The sequence below is a fragment of the Pteropus vampyrus genome, unplaced genomic scaffold (genome assembly GCF_000151845.1).
Source record: "Pteropus vampyrus isolate Shadow unplaced genomic scaffold, Pvam_2.0 Scaffold55, whole genome shotgun sequence".
NCBI classification, from domain to species: Eukaryota; Metazoa; Chordata; class Mammalia; order Chiroptera; family Pteropodidae; genus Pteropus; species Pteropus vampyrus.
Window position 1 is genome coordinate 3,721,571 of NW_011888836.1, and position 4,642 is coordinate 3,726,212.

Here is a 4,642-nt window from a genome sequence, read left to right on the forward strand (position 1 = left end):
AAAGAGGCTGTATCATACTGAGACCTTATGAGCACCCGAATTTATTTTTTTTCATTTTCTTTACCTTTATCAAAGCAATGCCTATGCCCTCCCAGTAAGGCATGGATAGTTCTCACCGTTAAATCACTAGGGAAGTTTGGAGAGAAACTTGATGATCCCATCCAGAGACTCAGTTCTGCAACCATTTTTCCTTCTTACACCTTGTCTCTCACAGTTTTGTTGCATGCCTTCTTTCTGTAGCCTGCTCCCTCACTATCCCATTATATAGATGAACACCAAACAGACCCACACTTGGAAAGTCATGTATGTATACAACCTCGGAACACCAGCCCCAAAACACATTTTAGAGTAAAAACATATTTTGCTCTAAAATATACCCTACCAATTTCTATGGGAAATCTAGATTGTTTTTATTTATAATTGCCTATGATATATATGTCCTACCGAAAATAGTTTGCTATCAGTAAAACTCTTTGGAGGATGGGGGTGGGGAGGGAGTACATCAGGGAAAAAAAAACAGACAGCAAAGAGTAATAATGAATATTACATGCTCTTGTAAAGAATGGCTTCAAAGGAAAGGAGTCTTGCCAACGTTACTGAATAATGATCTTTGAACACAGCATTAAAGTCGTAGCATGAAAGAAGGGAGATAAAATATTTAATGACATCTTAATATTTCCAGCTCTTGCAAAAGCCAAGAACTGGTCACAGTTTATCAATGGCTCTACATTTTAATACTATTAGACAATAATTTTTTTTCCCAATCAGAATACTAGAGTTACCAAATTATAGGTGGTAGATAGAAAGGAAGGGAAAGAAAGTGGGCTATAAACTGCTTGAAATTCTTGTCTTTTCCAATTGACTTTTAATATGAATATGGAATCTGGGCTCAACAATCAGTTGGCTCATTTGGTTTACAGCTTGACAGGGCCTCAGTAAATGTTGAGGATGTCTATGAAATAACCTTTGACTAACCCTTTTCTGAACAAGTGCTCTGAAACACAACTCGCCTCCTGGGACACAATTGTGGTCAAAAGTCATCTTGGGGTCTAGTATGTCATTGCACGCAAATTTTTCAATTCTCCCTATGTAATTTAGTTCAAGGAGAATTATACATCTAGAACTTGGCACCAGGCAAATGAGTGGAGGAGAAGATAAGGCAAGGAAACCTGTTTATCATAAAAAGACTGGTGTGAAAAAACAAAGATGGGGAAACAGCAAGCAGACAGTGGAAGGATACTTTATGGAGACAGCAATTTGCCTGAGTTCTCAAGGCCTTTGCCTCTCCTCCTTCACTCTGCCACTCCTTCCAAATAGCAATGTCCTTACTATTTTCTTGCCACAGAAATTTAAGAGGGAAAACAGAAGCTACTCAAAGCCAATGGCTCTTCTTCTATTTGTAAATGCCTGAGCTGATCCAAAATAATAAATAAATAAATAAATAAATAAATAAATAAATAAATAAATAAATAAATAAATAAATGGATGGATGGATGGATAGATAGATAGATAGATAGATAGATAGATAGATAGATAAATAAAATTTTTTAAAAAAGATTCATAGTATATTGGTCTGCTAGAGCTGCTATAACAAGGGACCTCAGACTGAGGGACTTAAACAACAAATTTACTTTCTCACAGTTCTGGAGGCTTGGAATCCATATTCAAGGTTTCAGCAGGACTGGTTCTTCTGAGGTCTCTCCTTGGCTTGCAGTTGGTAGCCTTCTCCTCCCTGTGTCTGCACAGGATCTCTCCTCTCTGTGTGTCTATGTCCTAATCTTCTCTTTTTACAAACACATCAGTCATATAGGATTATGGCCCTCCCTGATCACCTCATTTTAATTTAATTACCTCTTTAAAGGCCCTATCTCCAAAAACAGTCACATTCTCATGTGCTGGAGGTTAGGACTCCAAAGTACAGATCTGGAAGAGACACAGTTCAGCCCATAACACAGAGAAATATATTTTTGGAAATGGAGAGAAAGCTCTGTGAGTCCTCAAGGCAGGAAGAATATAAGACCTTGAAGGTGATAAGACCTAGACAATAACATTAAACGCTGCTCTGAGGAACACCTAGGGAGGATAGACCTAAGCCAGTGATCCCTCAGCCTCCTTTTGAATTCCTCTGCTCTAAGCATGGCATTCAAGCAACAGAACTTCCCAATCTGAAGATCAAGATACTAAGAGCTTCTGCAGACAGAAGAACAGACTGGCGAATATTGCCCAGAAGATATTCTATGATGTCCAAGCAATAAGTCCCAAATCCATGGCACAGTTCAAAGATGGGAGCCTGCAGAGAGCCTTAGTAATAACCGATACTGAATTTCTAGACAATGAGTAGAATAGGAGCCCATCAGCAGATTTACATTAATTTAAAGAACATACAGAATGTGATATTTTTATTGTTCATGAATTGAGTTCATATCTGCTGGAATTAGGTGAGAATGCATATAATGTGGGAAAGAATTAAATAAAACAGAAACCAAGTCCATATCTATACAGTAAGTCAACCAAGGTGACTAAAACAGCACAGGAGTCCCAAACTAAGAAGAGTTGGTGTACAAAGCAATTTATTTGGACATTAGAGGCAAGCGTAAGCCAGTTCTGACTACTCCAACAATACATTGATCTCCTCCATGAATGATAATAACAATAGCTAATGGGTGTAAGAGCTAACACATGTTCAGGCTTCCAGCCCCATCCGATTTATGCATGCCAGCACTCTCATTTCAGTTGGAAATCCTTCCTGTAGATCTTCTATATATCTCAATATTTTAGCATTATTTGTGATTTTATGTGTTTTATGTAATCCACCTACTTAAATGATAAACTTCATGAGAGCAAGATATATGTTTTCTACTCTCTTTGCACTGTCTCACAGAACCTAGAGAAATTCCACTCACTTAATCGTGCATCAGTCATGGCTGAGAAGTCTTTCTTTTTCTCCTTCCATAGGCTTTCCAAGAACCTATGTGTTCTTTTATTCTTTTGAAACAGAACAGGCAAACTAAACTGTTTTCCATTAATTAGGTTAAGGGTGTTTTCAGAAAATTTTTCTTGAGGTAATTAAGTTCTAGAACTACCTGGTAACTACCAGGAGAAAAACAAAGGTCTGGCATGAAGAAAGGTAAAACAAACCAGAGGCAAAGCAAATTCCAGAGAAAAAACATGAGAACATGATGAATTGAGTTGAAGATAATATTAGTATGTGAAAATCTTAACCCTATTCCCCTACCCCAGCCAAATATATTCTTTTTCCAAGCTTGGAGTTCTGAACCAATTAAGAAATAAAACTTTAGTCTACGGCCATGCCACCCTGAACAAGCCCAATCCCGTCTGATCTCGGAAGCTAAGCAGGGTCAGGCCTGGTTAGTACTTGGATGGGAGACCACCTAGGAAGACCCGGTGCTGTAGACGTAAAAAAATAAAAATAAAAATAAAGGATTGTAAACTGACAAGATCCTTGCAATCTGTGAGGTCAACCAAGGATTGCCTTGCCAAAAAAAAAAATTAAAAAAAAAATTTAAAAGAAAAAGAAAACTTTAGAGTAAAAAAAAGAAAATAGGAGATCAAAATATCCTCTTTGTTTCAAATGAAATTGCTATTATAGAACATAGTGCATACCTGTAGGGAAGTGGACTTTCTACTATGGAGCCACTGAATTAGACCATCCTCCCCACCTTGGGAGGACTAGGTGTCCTTTGGCTCCTCTGATAGGTGTCAGGCCTTTGCCACTGATCTTCCTGCAGATCAAGAGCAATCAGGAGCACAAGCTCTCTGAGAGTAGCTCACCAAACGGGGAGGGTCTCCTCTCCAAAGTGGAGGGAGATGTGAGAGAGGCTAGCAGTGTTATGCTAATGAGTATGACTCCCCGTTGGAAGAAAACAAAAGAAGTAAAGAATAGGTATTCTCCCTCTAATGGGTATGTTGAACCTAAGTTTCCACAGACGATTTCAGTGGATAATCCCATGGACAGATTCGGAGAAGGAGATGGGAAATGCACAGGAGAGTGGTCTGGGTGTGGCAACATGCATTTGGAGGTCACCGGTGTGCAGCAGTGGCTGAATCCATGAACAAGATGACGTTCCTTAGAAGGAGGATGCAGAATACGAGGACTGGGAACTAGGAATAGAGTTCTTAGGAAGATGAACATTTAAGAGTAGAGCAGACAAAAAGAAGCCAGGAAAGAAGGGAAGGAAGAACCCAAGAATGATGTTGCAAAGGCCAAGAAAATGAAAGCTCGAAGAAGAGAAGACGATAGCATTAAATGCATTAAATGCTGCAGAGCCTTCAAGGAGCTGAGGCTTGGACACGGGATTTGGTAGTTAGGTGGCCTTTAGGACCCTTTTGTCCTTCTGCAGAGTAGTTTCAAGGAATGGGTGGTGAGAAGTCATATTGTAATGTGTTAAGAACTGAATAGAGGTCGAGAAAGACCCTGTTCTCTGCCCTGGAGAAGAGAGCCCAGCGGCAGCTCGATAATTAAATGGGCAAATACAAAAGGCATCATCTTTATCTTGGATCCATGAATGTGCTCCCAAAAGGTCCCCAACAAATCATGTGCCAAACTTTGTGCGCTTTGTGTCTGTGCATTTTTCCCAGGAGAGATTTATAGCTTTCATAAAATCCAATTGTCCAGTATTAG

The 4,642-nt window shown here is 39.3% G+C and overlaps 1 non-coding gene across 1 annotated transcript; it reads left to right on the top strand.

The window, feature by feature from the left end:
• The first annotated feature begins 3,298 nt into the window (after positions 1-3,298).
• LOC111739883 lies at positions 3,299-3,417 on the top strand. The gene has a single exon (XR_002780406.1). It is a non-coding gene; the product is annotated as a 5S ribosomal RNA (ribosomal RNA).
• The last annotated feature ends 1,225 nt before the right edge of the window (positions 3,418-4,642 follow it).